The sequence below is a fragment of the Rhinolophus sinicus genome, linkage group LG04 (genome assembly GCF_036562045.2).
Source record: "Rhinolophus sinicus isolate RSC01 linkage group LG04, ASM3656204v1, whole genome shotgun sequence".
NCBI lineage: Eukaryota > Metazoa > Chordata > Mammalia > Chiroptera > Rhinolophidae > Rhinolophus > Rhinolophus sinicus.
In genome coordinates this window covers 157630971-157650292 of record NC_133754.1, presented here as the reverse complement: position 1 = coordinate 157650292, position 19322 = coordinate 157630971, and the positions used below count along the sequence as shown (strand labels likewise).

The 19322-nt window shown below is 40.8% G+C and overlaps 1 long non-coding RNA gene across 1 annotated transcript; it reads right to left on the bottom strand.

Annotated features, from left to right (window-relative positions):
• Nucleotides 1–27: 27 nt before the first annotated feature.
• LOC141571152 (uncharacterized) lies at nucleotides 28–6325 on the bottom strand. Its single transcript, XR_012495842.1, has 5 exons — nucleotides 5072–6325; nucleotides 3528–3629; nucleotides 2535–2722; nucleotides 1741–1923; nucleotides 28–1366 (listed from the first exon to the last, which is right to left on the bottom strand). It is a non-coding gene; the product is annotated as an uncharacterized LOC141571152 (long non-coding RNA).
• Between the last annotated feature and the right edge of the window lie 12997 nt (nucleotides 6326–19322).

The window sequence follows — 19322 nt, the reverse complement described above, 5'->3', positions numbered from 1 at the left end:
CCGGCGCCTGCAGTCTCCCCCCCACCCCCCACACGGGCGCCTAGGGACCTCCCAGGTCTCCAACCCACCCGGTGACAACTCAGGGGCGCCGCACGGGGCCTCTCAGGCCGGCGAGGTTTCTGGGCGTCCTCGCGCTTTAAGGGCCTCCCCCTGCCTCCCCCAAGACCATGGGCCACTCCTCTGCTCTCTATCCATCTCACTTTCCTATCAGCCCAGGGCCTCTCTTGTTAGGGTCCCCTCTCTTAACTCCGCTGAGTCCCTCAAATAGTCCAGTCTCCAGGAAGCAGTCAGGAATCCCCAAATATTTGGAATCTTCACCAGTCCTCCACCTAGTAAACCATACCACTCTTCTCATTGCCAGGAGCCTCTCCTTCACCATGCCTGCTCGCTGGAACACTGGCCCCTCCAGGACCAAGGGGTGTCAGTGATCGATTTTTCCTGAGTCCTTACAAAGCCCAAGTCTCCTTTTCCCTTAGGACTCAAAGCTCCAATCTCCTTCTTCCTGTGCCCATGCCCCTGGCGCGCCCTCCCATGTCCTCAGAGGCCCACCGTAGCCCACTGGGCTTCCACCACACCATCTGCTCCAGGGCAGGAGCCTCTAACGGCCTCTTGTCTCTTGTCTGCCCCTTACCCCACACAGCACAGCCTAGCACTTGATAAAAGCTGGTGGACCGGCTATGCAGAACATTCTCCCAGCAATTAAAGCCCATTGTATCCCCCTTGGGTTCCTCCCCACTCCCAAACTTCCAACCTAGAAGGCTCACCCCAGATACCCCATATCTGGATTGCGGATCTGATCCTGAGAAACAGCTTGTGAGGGATGACATCATGGTTGCTGGGAGGGATTACTATGGGACCTTGGGGAGTTTTTCTCAATTGTCATAAACCCATTCTCCTCCCCCTGCCGAGAGCCACAGTTCATCTCCCCCCTTCAAGGCACTTCAGAAATCACAGTGCCAAGAAGCTACAGGAGCGCCCGAGTAAAGAGAGGAGAGGGGTGGGTGTGCAAGGAGAGAGGAGGGGGCGTAGTTTCTCTGAGATGAAGGCGACACCTAGTGGTTTTGGGGAAAATTTTAAGGACAATGCTATTTTATTCAGAGGTACGGTGTTTCTTTATGGAACACTGGCTTCCTTGCACATGCGTTAGGGATGACTACGATAAAAGCTGAATGATGTAGCCCTCACTTTGAGGAGCGTACAGTTGGAACCCCTGAGGGTGCCGAGACCAAAGGCAACCCCCCACCCCAACATATCTTGCCCCAAGCCCCAACAAATGGAAGTAAAACAACTCCTTTTTTGATCACGAAGGGATGGTAACTCCAGTTCCAGCTTCCAACATTGGTGGTGAAAAGGACTTTCATTTTATCTGAGCAAGGAAAAGGATATAATAGACAAAGGGTGATGGGAAACCTAAGAAAAGATGTGGCTCTAACTTTAGACCGACCCAACCAAATAATACTTGTTAAGCAACTACATACAGCTTAATGAGAGAATCAAATCCAAAATGACGCAATCTCTGCCTGAATCACAGAATTTCAGGGCTGGGAGGAGTTTTATAAAGATATTGTTCAATCCCCCATTTAAAGATAATTGAAACTGAGTCCCAGAGGGGGAAGTCACATAGCTTCCTCAGCTGACTCTCTCCCCCAACCCTACTTGGCTTTTAATAGTAGAGCAGAGACTTTCCCGGTCTCTAAGGTGGGGCTCTGTATAGCTATTCTGCTGACTCATGGAACTCACCATATGAAGCCACGCTTACAGGGTAATGGCCACCAAAGACCCAGAGGAGTTTCTCTGGACACCTGCAGACCCAAGTGAGGACCAGTCAGCACTGTTGCCCAGACTCCCAAACAAATTCAAGTGCAACGTATGTCATTTCAAGCATCTTTCCCCTTCTCTCTCTCTTCCAACCGGGCACTGATACTAGAACGTGGGAAAGGGTAGAGAAATAAAAGTTAATCGCTTAGTGTGCCAAAGGCAGTGAAAGGTTTTTGTTTTGTTTTTTCATTTGGGGGTCGTGGTGAAAATTTTAGATAAATGAGAAATTTGGTTATCTATATATTCCAATTATCCAAGAGATCCCTGCTGTCACTGATGCGGACAATCAGATTTGGACTGTATTTGGTGACTCCATGCAACTCACACAAAGCCTGGGAAATCTAAAGATCCTGCTGGCCTGAGCAGCACCGAGCTAGGATCCCCCTTTCTCTCCATAGGGTTGGTAATGCCTCCTTCACAGAGCCTATCTATAATTTCTTCTGGAATAGGACCAGCCCATGCACCTTATTTCTGATCCAGAACTAAACTGCAGAACATCAGATCAGCTAGATGCTGGAAGCTGCTGTGGTTTCCAAACTACCTTGTTCCTTAGTGGAAAGAAATTCTGAGCCCAGTCACACTTAGGCCAAAGGAACTTCAAGACCCTTGCCGAGTTCTGGCACTGCCATGGGATTCTGGCTCATGCTCATCTCCATGGCAAGCTTTGATGTCCCAAACTGACTCTCAGTTCAGCACTGAGCAGTTTTATAACTTACCTCATTTCGCAACTAACTCTGAACCCTCAGGTTTGCTCTACACCAGACCGTGCCTCCGGGGCTATAAGACGCTGGAGAAACAAAACACCTTCCAGTCTTCTCTATGCTTGACTAACCTGACTTGCAGAGCAAGGCCCTGATTATGTGTGATTGTCTTCTGCGCACAAGACACACCGGTCCAAGAGAACCTGCCAACAGAAGGCAGAGAACAGCCGTGGAAAGTAAGATAAAATAAGGTAGAAATGGTACATTTCAAATGCAACATTTCAATAAGGGAGAGGAGGAGGCAGTGAAACGTATTGAAGGCAAACAAAGACTTTACTAAAATTCTGCATTATTTCTTTTAGCCTCAGTGAGGGAGAGACAGAATCCTGAAAACAGGTCAAACCCCCATTAATGCTCATGTGACCTACTTCCCCCCGTACAGCAGCACACAGTATGGTTCTAGACCTTGGGGCCAGTTCACCTTCTCATAATATTCAATATCCTTTAAGAGCTGCTGTTATTGTTTAAAGGGTCAAGGGTTTTTACTTTGAATTCACACATCACTTTCTTTTATGAATTAAAAAGTTTTTTAAGTTAAAATATTTTCAGATCAGATCTCAGCTTCTAATTTACCTGTCTAGATAAGTGTTCTAAAAGTTGAACTGGTACCATACTCTGAGGGCCAGAAATACCAGTTTTGTGAAAAGATAGTCCAGAAGAGTAATTTTTTCCCATGAAAAATCTTTCATAGAGAGCCAGTGATTCCTAAGAAGGAATTTAAGAATTGTCAGGAGAATTTATGTTCAAGATGATTCAAACTCTACCTAGGTGAACCCATTTTTCACCTGTCTGCTCCATCCAAGCCTGGACCAGCACTTCTGTAAGTGTCCCGGAAGGTCCCAGTGGCTTCGATGGCTCTTTCACACTTGCCCTGTTTTCCCATGTACATATACTGCTTCCCTCTGTTCCTATTTCCACCCATCACCATAATTACCAGTAATTACTTACCACCCTTGGGAGCATCTGATTGCATAAAGTCTCCAATATAATATTCTCTGTTATATTTCCCTCTCCACTCCACTTAAAATTCTTTCTTCACAAAATCTTTCACTGAAAAAAAAAAAGTGGCACATGTTCCCTTGCGTTTTAAGTCCTGCTCAATTTACAAATATCTCACATAAAAAAAGCAAAGGGAGCATGATCATATCAGCTTCTAGAGAACTGAAATGTATTTATCACTCTTTCAATCTTCTGCTCTGCTTAGAATTTTCTAGAGAAGCCAAAGACTGGAAGAGGAGGAGAAATCTGAAGCAAGACTTGACAAAACCGTACTCTGTTGCCTGGCTGCAGTATGTCATGAACAAGAGTAGTCAACCATGACATTCAGTGTAGGGCTGTGAAGACCAGTGAAGAGACTCCTGGAGAAATCCAAGCATGAAATGCTAAGTGCCTGGTCTAGGATGATGGAATAGTAATGGAATGAGAGAAACAAATGGGAGATGATTTGAAGGAAGAAACAACAGGACTTGCTGGCAGACGGAACCGACAGGATAAAGAAGAAAGAGTCAAAGATTACTCTAAGGCAAGGGTCACAGAGGCAAAAGCCAAGCAGAAAATGTAAATGTGAGAAGCAGCTGGATGCAGCCCTTGCTCCATCTGAAGTGGATGCTGCCACTCTGGGATGGAGCCCAGAGCTGCCAGTTCCAACATTTTTTTCCTTTGGACTGTTTCAACAGCCTCAGTGACAAGTCTCTGGGCCTCCAGTCTCACCGCCCTCCAATCCACCCTCTACAATGTGTTTAGATGCCAAAAGTGGCCTTTTGAAATGAAAACCTAATTATGCCACTTCCCTGCTTAAAATCCTTAAATGGTTCCCCATAGAAGCTGTGTTTTTCAAGGTGTTATTTTTAGCAGCAAAACCCTTTCTCCAAACAAAAGTTTAAGCATAAAACAGAAAGAAGCCCAGCTGCTGCAGATGAGGTAGCAGTGGTGGGCCCAGAAACAGGCACCCCCGGCCCTTGGCACCTTCTGAGCCCCTGAACCTCTGGGTGGTACCCCTCAAACAGGGGGAGAACAGAAAGATTTTCCAAGGGGTATGTATGTACAGGTGGTTTCAAGAGAATCCCTTTCCAGATCCTCACCTCCCATATGTACTCTTTCCTAAAACTAATTTGCCTAAGAATAAGCCTGTGCTCACACAGTCCTCTTCCCACTTTACAAAAAGAACGGCATGTCTCTCATCCATGCCAAATCTTACAATGATGAACTGTTCTAGGGTGTAAAGACTGCTGGGACACCAACCAAAAGGGTATATAAATGAAGATAATTGTCTAGGGAAACTTAAAGATTAATCAAAAGTGCCTTAAACTAATGGGGCTTCCAGCTTTTCCCCACCATATACCTACTTCTGTTATGGGTAAAACTTGGTATTGGAAATGGGGTGTTTAGCCCAGGCTGGGATTCTCTATAATCAGCACAGCCAAAGGAGACTACATTAGTAACATATTTTCTTTTAGTAGTAATTGGCATACACAAAAATAGTTGAATCGTACTGTATATAAATTATACTTTGAGGGCCGGCCCGGTGGCTCAGGCGGTTGGAGCTCCGTCCTCCTAACGCCGAAGGCTGTCGGTTCGATTCCCCCATGGGCCAGTGCCAGATGGCTCAGTTGGTTGGAGCGTGGGCTCTCAACCACAAGGTTGCCAGTTCAACTCCCGCACGGGATGGTGGGCTGTGCCCCCTGCAACTAACAACAGCAACTGGACCTGGAGCTGAGCTGCGCCCTCCACAACTAAGATAGAAAGTTACAACAACTTGAATTGGAAAAAGTCCTGGAAGTACACACTGTTGTTCCCCACTAAAGTCCTGTTCCCCTTCCCCAAATATTAAAAAATAATAATAATAAATAAATGAATTATACTTTGATAAAACAAAAAAAATGTAACTGGAAAGTTTTGCAGGCCACAAAAAAATTCAAATACACTGAATAAAATCCATGGATGCAAAATTAAATAGCCTATTTTGTATTTGGTGTGCTTTATTCAATAAGATTTAAGTCTACTTTGTCAAATCATCATGAAATATTTATTATGATTACAGTCAATCGTCAGCTTATTTCAACTTATAAAATGATTAATATATTCTATCTCTTAGTAATAATATATAAATTTAAACTTGTGATAAATGTTAGATTTCAACTGACAACTGTATGAGGGGGTTATTATTATTTTAGGGAGCTCATGAGCAAAAAAATTTTGAGTTCTTTAGCTCAAAAGAGCACTTTGAATATCAATGGCCACACACTGAATGACTCATGAGCCTATCAGACCTAAGTCTCCCTTCTTCTAATAAATATTTTAAATAATAGCACCTTCTCTAACTTAACATGAAATTCGAAGCTAATACAACCTATCTATACACATAATTTCAAAACAACTTAAGTGCTCTAGCTGTTATATAAAAGAGAAATAAAAGACAATAATTTATAATAATAAAGTGATAGGTATTGCAATACATAAATGGTTGGACATGACTATGACAGAAGGCTCGAGGAAGCACTCAGATGCTTGCACCTAACCATAAGAAATGAGTTAGTTAGGGCTTAAGAGACATGAGATCAGAAGCCATTACACTAAAAAAAAAACCCAAAAAACTACATTAAACACTAGTGTTAGGATAAGCAATAATAGACTAGATGTATTTATATATGACACCCTACACAAATGTTTGGTGGACTATTCAAAAATCATGCAGAACTCAGGAGCTCTAAATCATACAGCATTCAGGACACTTATTTGACACCCAAAAAGTATTGCCAGAGTTGAAGTACAAAGATTAACAAGATAAAATTTGTTCTCTCGTGGAATACATGACCTAGTGGGGTAGGGAGAAAAGAAAATACCTACTTTAAAACAATATGTTCTTGATTATATGGAACTGTTCTCACATTGCACATTGCAGAGTCTAACATCTATAATCCTCAACTACCAAGATGCCAGTAAATCGCACCTCCCATCACTATAGCAATAAAAAATGCCCCATAAATGTCCAAATCGCCCCTCCAGAGTCAGTACCACTGTTGTTAAGAACCACTGGCCTACAGGATAGAGGACAAGCATGTTACCCCATTAGGATCTGGCTCTGGCCTTCCTCTCCAGCCTCCTCTGCTGCCATGTCTGCCTTCTAAACATACAGAACTATTCGTAGTTCCCTAAGTGGGCCACATCAGTCCATAGCCTGAAATATCGTCTCTTCCCTTGCCTTCTGACTAACTACTCTTCTTTGAGGCCTTCCACCCCACGTTTTATAACCCTTAATACATTGTTTTTAAAGTAGGTAGTTACTTTCTGCCTCCCCCACTCTAGATTGTGCATTCCATGAAGGAATGAATTCTATCATGTTTAATCTTTGTACCTCAACACCGGTAATACATTTTAGATGTCAAATAAATGCTTTCTCAGTGAATAAACAAGCATCCAGATAAACAGATTCACTTTATAGGAAAAGATATATTTCCTTCTAGACTGCATGGAAAGACAGGACAATGGATTCAAGGATGGATTTAGTGATACATAAATTTAACTTACCTGTTGAGCATTGAATTCAGTTGGAAAGGAGGGTAAAATACTCCCTGCTAGGCTCATGATTTCCTCCCTTGAGTCATCTTATACCCTACATAGACTGAGAATAAGGTGGGGTGATGAGGAATGGGTGGGTTTAGTGGTTGGAGGTACTCATGCTACCTCTTTGTAAGCCCTGGAGAGAGTATCTGACCCTAATTATTAGCAATTCTTTCTAGAATGCGTGGTACTTAGTGCTTCTTTGTCCCCATCTTTGGACCTTAGTCACCAATTGCAGGGAAATAGGAAAAATGCAACTCAGTATCTTCCACAATCTGCTGAAGTGAAGGAAAGGTTATATGAAATAAGGAGCTCAATTGCATTGCTATATGAAAGAGCAAGGTCATCTTGTCAGCGAGAGAAAGACCCAGGAGTTGAAGGTCCTGGCAGTATAGAGAAAGCAGACAGACACAGACTGGGGATAGAACATCGGATGAAAGCCATAGACACTTTCTCCCCAATAATGAAAAAAAGAAGCACATATGAATATTACATAAAAAATTGTGCATATCATTGTGAATATTTCCTACCCAAAAATGAACTAGACCACACCATCAGCAGTTTGAGGTCATATTCTAGAAAGGTGAAATGTTCTAAAAGAACGAGTTTGCTTATTTTTATACCATGGTGCAAAGGTTTTCAAAATTTTCAGGGCTGATTATTAAAATATGTACATACATATTTGAATAAGAATTGGGTTCTAAAAACAACTGGTATAATATATATGACTGCAAAGACTCCACGTGACTAGGTGAGTCAGTCACTGTCCTCAAACACCTTCTAGGTCCCTAGGAGAGAAAAATGGAGTGATAATGTGATGCTAGCCTCTCCCACCAAATGACAGCTGGGAACATCTCCCATCAACTATTGGGAGTAACAGAACTGTCTAACAAAAAAGGCAGAGAAGGTTGCCCATCATCTGCAGTTTAGAAGAAAACAAAAAAAGAACCCTAATGTTTTTCTGTCACACTTAAGAATTATACTAACCTGACAAAGGTCAAATAAACAGATTCCAAGATCCCCAGGTTAAAACCTACTTACAATGAAAATAAATGTAGAAGGACTTTGTAAACTGTAAAGCATTATATATGTGTTAATTATTATGGTAATCATTGTGAATATTTCCTACCCAAAAATGAACTAGACCACACCATCAGCAGTTTGAGGTCATATTCTGGAAAGGTGAAATGTTCCAAAAGAATGAGTTTGCTTAGTTTTATACCATTGTGCAAAGGTTTTCAAATTTTTCATCTCTTCATTGAAAAGTCTAAGAAGAGGAGCCAGCCAGTCAGTGACACACGCGCAAAAGAGAGTTTAGAAACTGTTAAATTCAGTTAAGTATAACAAATATTTATTGAGGGGCCTTCAGAGGATACAAAGGTAAGTCAGAATATAGTTTCCTGCCCTGCCCATCCTTGAGACGTATACCAGCTAGGAAGAGACAAGAGCCAGTTTATGTGGCAAAGTGATAACATGATTATGGGTGTCGTGATTATGGATGTGCTCCTTCCCACTCCCACTGGCTGGCCCTACCCACTCCTGCCAGTCCTTGACCCATTTCTTATCAGATCCACACCTCTCTCTCTCCAGTGAGGCTGCCACTCACAGACTGGGTCCTCAGCTCCCCAGTCTCTGCTGCATTTGGTCAACGAGAGGCACTGGCAGAAGACTGGAAGTCAGAAGGACGCCAGAAGCCAGAGTATTTCTTCCCCTTCTCTCTCTGCCTTGACCAACATCTCCGACAGAAGCTGTGTGTCCCTTATGGTTCCAGCTTCCCTAAGGTAGGCTCTCCAAAGTTCCGGCTTCTAACTTATCCTGGCCCCTGGGCTTCCTCTGCTGGTTCCCTCAGCCTAGGAGGGATAGAGAATTCCTGCTGTTGTTAATCTCTGGATTGCCTCACCTTCCCCTGAATGGCTTCAGAGCATATCTTTCATTTTCATAGTTAGTTCTCCAGATAAAATTCCCCCTAGTTTAAATACTGAGAGTGAGTTCTGTTTTCCTGGCTGGACTCTACATGTGGCAGCTACACCAAATTGAATTTACCTCTATTGAGAGCAGAGACCCTGATTCTAAAATTGCTAGATTCAAAATTCACTGCTATTGTTGTGAGTCCAGACTGAGTTAGACAGAGAAGTGAAGACACCGAACTGATTTTCCTCTTCTCCCAAAAGGACACAGGAGAGAAAAAGAATTTGGGAAGAGAACAGAGCATTATGGACTTCCTATTTCCCTGTCCTCAGGACAATATGGGGAGGGGGCCGCTGACAAGGACTTGGACGTGATTGAATCCCCCTTAAAATTTAGGATGAGTCAAAGATGAGAATGCACCTGCACAGGGCCAGATTAAGGCCTTTAGAAACCCAAAACGCTGGAAGATTATAGTACTCCATTCCCCTCCCCCAATAAAATTAATCATTTACACTTACCACAGATTCTTAAATTCACATGGACCCAGAGGGAGCTGAAGACTTTAGAAGGAAAGGTGAGCTGGTGTGCCAAGCCTAAGAGGCCTCTCTGGAAGAGCAAGGGGATGTACAGGGTTCACCTGGCGGTGGTGAGCTGTGCAGTAGAGGCATCTCCAAGGGGTTACCCACATGTGGGAAAAGCTAATGCACCATTCATCAAAACCACCACTGGCCATGGCCATCATCTTCTTTCAACCAACTGTGGGGAAGGGGAGAGCGTGACAAGCTGTTGCAGAGAGACGAAATGACCAAGATGAGACCAATAGACAGGATACAAGCCTGTCCTACAATTGCCTGGCTGTGTACAAATTATGAAGGATAGAACCAAATAGGTAGGGAACAGGCAGAAAACCCAGAGATAGAGCTTTGAATTGGACTGGGAGTTATGAATCTTAGTATTCTCTCTGTCTCTCTCTCTCTCTCTCACACTGGAATGGACTAAATATACCTCAAAGGTATACTATCACTGGGGGGAAAGTGTCAGTTCTAAAGAATAGTCAGTCAAATATATGGTGACGTAAGATTTCGCTTTGGGTGGTGAACACACAATGCAATATACAGATGATATATCATAGAATTGTACACTTGAAGCCTACCGTGTTTCCCTGAAAATAAGACCTAGCTGGACCATCAGCTCTAATGCATCTTTTGGAGCAAAAATTAATATAAGACCCGGTCTTATATTACTTATATAAGACCCGGTATTATATTATATTATGTAAGACCCAGTGTTATATGATATGGTATGATATGATATGATATAATATATGATATATTATATAAGACCTGGTCTTATATTATAGTAAAATAAGACCTGATCTTATATTAATTTTTGCTCCAAAAGACGCATTAGAGCTGATGGCCCAGCTAGGTCTTATTTTTGGGAAAACACAGTATATAATTTTATTAACCAATGTCACGTCAATAAATTTAATAAAATTTTTAAACAGTTAAAAATCTCTGCACTTCCAAGTCTGACTGTGCAACTTGTACCAATTACATATTGGTCCACTTCTGTGGTTTGAGCTAGTGCCAAAGGTTGATAATGCCTAGATTTCTGTCTCCATCTTTACTTGACTTCACGTGATTCCTGCTGCCGCGAAGACCCTCCCCACTCCCATCCCCTATTTTGCATATTCTTCAAGGTCTGGTTCTAATGCTGCCTTCTCTTAAGAGAATTATCTTTCACCTGAACCCTCACAGTGTTTTATCTGTATCTCTTCTGTGGAGGCTTTCGCTTTCTGCCTGTATTAGCGTAATATGGGTGCATCTCATCCCTCCTGCCAGACAGGAAGCTACTTGAAAACAGAAGACATGCTTTGTTCGTCTTTGGATCCCCTTAGCACCTCCTGTATTTGTGATAAAAAAAAAACTATCCTTCGGAGTCTAGATGATTACTCCCAAGATGATGCCTTAAAAAAACTCTTTCCAAATTCCACTTTTGATGTTGCCTTCCGTCAGTCTGTCACACAAGGAAATCAGTCTCACCAATGACAATGGCTAATATTTGCTTTGTGCTTACGCCAACCACTGTGCCATGAGTTTTGCATCTAGTATCTTATTTAATCTGCCTAATGACTCCCTAAGACAGTTACTATTATAGTCCCCATTTGGTAAAGACACTGAGACCTAGTGACATTCATCAACTGCCCAAAACTACCCAGTTAGTAAGTGACAGAACTGGGATGTGACCACTTCAGAGTCACATCTACATTGAATCAAAAACAGTATCATCCAGATTGATTGTTTACTTCATTAAACCGATTTAGAATAATTTTTATTACCTTCAAAGAATAAGAAATATATATACATATATACATACATATTATTTTAAAGTGGCTGGAAAACTTAAAAGGACTATTTTATCTATAAAAAATTTTTTAGAAATAATACCTAATGTTAGCAAGTGTGCAGGAAAGTGGTATTCTTATACACTGCTAGTGGGAGTACAATCTGGTACAACTTTAGAAAGCAACTTGGCAATCTCCATCAAAAGCCTTTAAAATATTTTTACCATTAACCCATCAATTCCACTTCAATAATTTAGCTAAATAAAATCATAGATTTAGCCTCAAAGATACTCAACACAGTATTATTTTTAATAATGAAAAATTAGGAAAGAAAGATCTAAATTTCTAATTATAGAGTATTGTATAATTAAATTATATTACTTATACATTAAAATCCAAGCATTAATAATCCAAACATTATTTCAGAGATGTATGATTGATATCAAAGATTGTTCACCATTTGTCTTTAAGTGAAAACAGAAGGTTGAAAATATGGAACAAGCCCAGTTTCATTAAAAATACACACACAGAAACCTGGAACAGTATAAATCAAAATGTTGAGAATGGCTACCTTTGGGGATAGTATGGTTAGAATTTTATATATAACTATTTTCAATGATTATATACTACTTTAGTAATAAGAAAAATTATATGAGGGTGTTTTCTTTTTCAAAAGGTAGCACAGGGATGAATGGATACCAAAAGATTTTTTTAAATGTCATCAAATTAAATCTATAGTTTCCATTTAAAAATATACCAGTGAAAATTGATGTAGTTTTTATGTATAAATTACCAGTATGTGTTTATAAAGACATATTACTTTAAACACTTTATGCCTCTTTTCTAACCCTACCACAGTTAGTATGCAGCTCGATAAATAGTTTGAATAGAATTGAAGAGTCTAATGTAAAATTTGTATAAATGACCTAGATGATGAACAACACAGGGAAGTTCATAGTTTACAGATGACAGCAAGTTCCTTCATTATAATACAATCACATTTGACATTGTTGACCATCACCTTCTTAAACTCTTACCGTGGCTTCTACCACAGCTCATTCTCCTAGTCAGCCTTCCATCTCAGTGTCCACTGACCTCCTACTCCAGCAAAGGTCCCCTTCTCCTCTGTGCTGGAACCGTTCCCCCCATGCTGCAGTCCAGCTTTCTGCATTCTTCTATCCATACTCATTTCCTTGGTGAGTTCATCCACAATCATGGCATCACCTCAGCTATCACCTCAATGGAGATAATCTCAGGAACATGACCTTATTTCACTGGGTGTGGGCATGTGCGCTGTCATCACTACGTATAGAAGGTATTTTGATATTGCACAACATAATGATTAGAATTTTATCGTACAGCTCACCAAGGAAAAGATTACTTGGAGGATTTGAGGAAGAGTTGTGGGCATCAATGGCAATGAACTCCTCCACCCCCCATAAACAAAATAAAAATACATAAATAGAAAAAAGTCAGCAAAGGATGTGTTTAAAAATCTCAGGTTAATGGTCTCATACCTTACTTGGGGAAGGGAGAAACTAAGTAAATGAAATAATTAGCCAACAGAAGATACTTTTAAAGGCCCTAGATTCTACATTTATAAAACTCAGTTACATGAACAAAGTACATGTTTTTATTAATCATATCTTTGTTTTTTTATTTTTCTGGTGGTCAGTCCTAGTCAGCAGATTACATTACTCTGTGCACTCAGCTTCAAGACACATCTTCTAACTGCCTCCCCTCCCCTTTCAGAGTTCTGCTCTTAAGCTTCTCCTGTATAGGAATTGCAAGCCATCGCTAGGCTTGCAAATTTATTATTTATACTCAAGGTATGCTAATCACAGATCCTGAAATAAGCTAAGGGCTATCGGCATCCCTCACACCCAGGACACAGAACATAAAGGTTATAGACTTTTGGAATAGGAAGACAGCAATTTGGGGCTAACTTTTGACTAATCCTGGCAGGAAAGAAAGCATGTGGTAGAAAGCTCCACAGACTAATACTGAAAAAATACATGATGAGGAGAGATAAAAGGTGGGTGCCGATGGAAACAGTAGACCACAAGGATCTGTCCTTACAGGTTTGACAGGGCCAGGTGTAATGGATGTTTCAACCACATGGTTCTTACTTGGCAATCGGTGCAGCCAGTGCTGGGACAGTGGCAGTGCTGAGGCAGGTACACACGGATAAGCAGTGCTCCTGCAGCTGAGTGCACTGAGCTACCTGCTTAGCTAGGCCACATGCTCTGGCATCGATCCTAACTTACCTCAGATGGGCCCAAACAGCCCATCCTGGAAATGGGTGTGGGTCTGCATCATTCCACATTCAGTCCTGCCTTACCTCATCAAGGGCAATGAATGAGCTAGCTGACTGGTACCCTCTACTCACATGAAGGTCTTGTACATCTTCACAGTTGCTCATACCACATCTTTCAGAAGTTCCCAGACCAGTTTAACATAGTCTGATCTGATCATTTAAACAGTCTTTAAGGCACTGCTCAGACTCTCCTGAATACAAATTGCTTGGTCTCTCAGATAGCCCCCTCTCCCGCTTCCCTACCCGACATGCATCAGGATGTACAAGGGAAAGGGGACTTTGTAGCAGCAAGCAGAGAACTTCTTGAGTAAGTGGTTCTCTGGCTTCTTAGATTTCCAGGGCATTGTTTCTTTGCCCCCGTTTGCTGCTTACCCTGCTGGCAATGTTGGCCCACTCTGCAGCTGGTATTATTCTACAGTCTTTCACAGCCTAGAAATAGCCTGAGGTGTGCCCTCTGGCAGAACGCATTGCACTGTCTTCCCCTGACGTTATTTTTCTGAGTCTGGTTGTGATGCCTATCACACCCCTCAGATCATTCATGCAACACATGCAACACACATGCAACAGACAACCTTCATAGTCTCTACTCCAAGGGCTTCCCTGTTGCACACGGGAAATGTCCCACATCTTGACCTCCATGGTCAGACATTTTCAAGAAGCCTCATTGATGCCTTTTTCAACATCTCTCTCTTCTATTATCTAGTGCGTCTTACCAGACTGTCCAGGCTCAGCAAGAATGAGTGCCATGATGGATTAATGATGTCCACTGCAGATAAATGATAGGGGAGTCACACCAGGAATGATCCTTAATCTCTCCTTCCTCAGATCCATTAATCCAAATTAATCTGTCCTCTTTATTTGTATCTATTGAAATCCTACTCATCTTTTACAACTAGTTCAAGCTTTATTTCTTCTATGGTCAACCTAAGCTATAATGATCTTATCCTGCTCTGAATTACCACGTACCGATTTATCTAATATTAGTACCAGTTTCTAAGTGTTAATAGTAAATAGCACTTATTACTGATACTTGAAGTACCTTGAAGAATAGTGGTATCATTAACACAAATAAAGTATGACTGGTTTTAAGGGACATATGAATGGTTAGTTATAAAAGATATCTGGTGCCCTGACCATCAGGAAAGAAACTTAGGAGTTCTCTGAAGATACTATCAATAAACTCTTTTGGCAAAAAGATATCAAAAATAGGGCTGGAGACAGAAACAAAGAGCTTTGCTTAAACCAGAGAAGAGAGCATTAAGTCTGGTCACTATACCTCAATAGTAACAGAAGCGAGATCACTTACTATGGTTTTCCATCCTGTACTGTGATACCACTCTCCATACTGCATTATAGCTGGCGGTATGCAGCCTGAGATCCCCTTTTCTCTATAGACCAGTGACCCTTTATGGAAAAAAGGGTTTTCCTGCTCTATTATACAGAAAGATTAAGAAGAGTGCCAAGGATGTGAAGTACTTCCTTCAATTGAGGAATCACAGATAGAGGCAATAACATTTTCTTCACGTTTCTTCATGTATACAATAGGTTGTTCACTAAAACACAACCTCTCCCATTAAAATGTGAACTCCATGGAGCAAGGACATTGTCTAGTGTGTTCACCACTGTGTCTCCAACATTTGACTCACAGTAGGCGACTAATATGTCGGACAATTAAGTTCGCGAAACTCATCCTAGAAAAAATGCTACACACCTTATTGCTGATATTCTACAGTCACCTTTGAAGTACTCCCCTTGGGAAACTATGCACTGACGCCAGCACCTAGTCCACCCTTCAAAGCAATTTTGGAACTTTTTCTGGAATGGCCATCAGAGCTGTCGTCGTATTGCCCTTGATGTCCTGAATGTCAATATTTCCTTTATCTTTGGGTAAAGAAGCCATTGGGGGCTAGATCAGGTGAATAGGGAGGGTGTCCCAATAGTTATTTGTTTACTGGCTAAAAACTTCCTCACAGACAGTGCCGTGTGAGCTGGTGCATTGTTGTGATGCAAGAGCCATCAATTGTTGGTGAAAGGTTCAGGTTGTTTTCGTCTTTTTCATGCAGCCTTTTCAGCGCTTCCAAATAGTAAACTTGGTTAACTGTTCAGTTGGTACCAATTCATAATAAATAATCCCTCTGGTATAAAAAAAGGTTAACAACATTGTTGCAACAAGTTCGCGAACTTAATTGTCAGACCTTGTATTTTACTAATGAATAGTTAATAAATATTAAGTGAAGACAAGACAAAGAAACGTTTAATATTTCTATCCTACAATATGTCTGTTTTTGAGAGAGGTAATCATCTTCATTTCATATTCTTCTTTTCCTACTGCATCTGTTGTGCAGTGAGGACAAAGTTGTGCATTGAGGAGATCAAATGGGTCATAAACATAAAAAGACCGAAACATAAAAGTTAAAACTATAAAACTTCTAGACACAGAACAAAACACAAGAGAAAATCTTTGTAACTTTGGTGTAAGCAAAGATTTCTTATGTAGGACATAAAAAGCACCTATCACACAAGAAAAAAGGAAGAAATTAGATTTCACCAAAATTTAAAACTTCTGCTCTTGAAAGGACACCATAAAGAAAATAAAAAGGCAAGTAATAGACTGGGGGGGAATATTTTTAATTCATATATTCACAAAGGACTTGTATCCAGAACATACAAAGAGCTCTTACAACACCAAAACAAGAGGCAAACATTCTAATTTTTTAAATGGGGAAAAAAAAAAAGATTTAAATAGACTTCACCAAATATGAGATATTGGTGGTAAATAAGCACATGAAAAGATGCTAAATATCATTAATCACTGGGGAAGTGCAAACTAAAACCACAACGAGATACCACTATACACCTGCTAGAATGATTTTTCAAAAAAGCTAACAATACCAAGTGCTGACGATGAAGCAAAGGAGCTGGGACTCGCATACAATGCTGGTAAGCATAAACTTGTACAGCCACTTTGGGAAACAGTTTGACAGGCTTTTTTCTTTACCAAGTCAAACACTCACTTACTATAAAACCTAAGATTTCACTCCTAGGTATTTATCCAAGAAAAATGCAAACATACATCCACAAAATGACTTTATACTAGTGCACTGACTGGGGAGATGGTTAGTTATAAACATCTGTCAAAACTCAATAAATTGTGCACTTAAAATGGGTGCATCATTTTGTATGTACGTAAATTACACTTCAATAAAGTTGAAAAAATAATTATTTTGCAACAGTTAAGGAGTTATTTTAAAGCCTTTTTTTGTTATCAGTAGTGGCCAGCCAATGAATCATTACAGAGGTTAATCAGTCATTGGTAATGTAGGATCATCTCTGACCCATGAGTCTTCTGAAACTTACCAGAGGAATGGATTGTCTGACCAGTGGAAATGAAGTAGGTTAGAGAACTTGTTTTCCAATTCACAGAAGTTAGAGTGTGAATTTGCACACTCTTTCATGATAAACCTAAGTTAATTTTTAAAAAATCAGGCCTAAGCTATGATAAGAGTTGTAAAAGCTATTTTTATCAGAAAGCTAATGCTTCAAAAGTGAAGAATCCCCACCGTGGGAAAACAGAACATTTCTCATACTGACTGGGGCCTGGACCTTCCAGAGGGCAGAGAATCATCTGGCATGTGTACAGGCAGGCACACACACACACACACACAAACACAAACACACACACACAATCACGAACACACACACACACTATCACAAACACACACACACCCAAATGGGCAAAAATGCCTCCCTAGCCACACTCTATATGGCACAGGGGAAGAATAGCTCTGTCATCAGAGGAGCAGGTTAGAATAGCCAGACGTTTTCATCAGGTTTTTATTTGTAACGTGACTTACAAATGTTTATTATGATCACGTTTAAAAGTGTCAGGCACTGGAAAAGCTTTCTGTGTTAAGTACAGGAAGGAGAAAAAGCAAAGTAAAACCTGCTCACTGCCCTCTACCTGTCCTGCCTTGTACTTCTCTCCCCCTCTACTCTTTGCCCCCTCAGTCCCAAGTCAGTGCTAAAACCACACCGGAGGGATTGGGTTGGCCCCAAAGTAATGAAAGGCCTAGGATGAAGCTATAGATAAGTAGGGAGAGGGGGGATGAGTTCAATGGACATTTGCCATTTGTGGCTCCTAGCATCCATGTCCCCTTCCTAAGAGTACTCTGGTGTCCTTTCAGGTTTGTTGGGAAAGTGAAATCAAATGTTTGCCTTCTCTTGACAGAAACCAAGGAGTTTTCCTCTGGCTCCTTCCCCCAGATCCTTTCTTCCTATCTATATCCAGACAGAGTCATAGATGGCATTTGACTTAAGCTTGACCAAGCAAATGATCTCCTGGGACTTTACTTATTTAGCAAAGTGAAGTGAGAAGCACAGAAATGGTTTGCAGTGGAACCAGGCAAGACAGCTGAGCAGTTCCGTCCCTGTCAGTTCCAAGCTTGGTCCCTTAGGTTTCCCTTCCATCCTGTGAGGCTCTCCTCAGTGGAGAAAGAAATATTTTAAGTCCCCCTTCCTCCCCTGGCCCCTATCCCTTCTCAATCCCTGTCAGAGTTAACGTCTCTTATCAGTTTGGTGTATTTTCTTCCAGACAAATTCCATACATCTCATTCTTGCTTGAAAAAATACACGTATGTGTCATATATAAATAGGGTATCACCGTATTTTGCCGTGTATAATGCGCTCCCATGTATAACATGCACCCACGTGTTTGGCCCAAACTTTCAGGGGAAAAAATCTTTCGTTTTAATTTTTCAGTTCAAATTTTCATGTTTATATTTAGGTACTTGTTGTTTGTATTATAAAAGAATCATAGCATTTACTTATTTATTTCATTATTATACTTTTAACTCATAAGCATAAAGAATGAAAAACATTTATATAGATATGGAATTAGTACTACCCATGTATAATGCGCCTCCTTATTTTTCCCTCACAAATTTGGGCAAAAAAGTGCGCATTATGCACGGCAAAATATGGCACACATATTGTTATACAACTTCTTTTTATGAGATGTGATCTTCTATTAATATTTCTTTTGTATCTTCTCATCATCCCTGATTAAAACTGTACATACAAAAATCCTGCCGAAGTTAAGAATCTGGGGGTAGTATTGTACTCATTTAATTTCACTATTGTATAGCCATTCATTACCCATAATAGGATGGATTTCGGCTTAAGTTCAGCTGAACAATGAAGCTCCTAAAGAATGCTAACGATGTGTCAGGCTGAAAAGTTCTCCTAGGCAACATGGAGAAGGTTCCTGAGCAGGGATAGCTTATGATGAAGACAATGTTTCATGAAAAAATAATATGGCAACAGTGTATATGATTTAGACCAGAAGAAGGAGAGATTGGATACCATGCACTAGACCAGTGGCTAATAGAGAATCGTGGATCTGAAGAAATAAAAATCTGGATTACAGTTTATGGCCGGTGAAACGGAGAGAAACTTTTACTGAATTATAAGCTAGACTAATAGAGTGGAGAAAACAAATGATTGGAATTAGAAGAGCTAGATTCAAATTCCAACTCTGAAATTTATTATCTATGTGACCTTTGGCAAGACATTTCCCTGCTCCATACATCAGTTTCCTTGTCAATAAAATGAA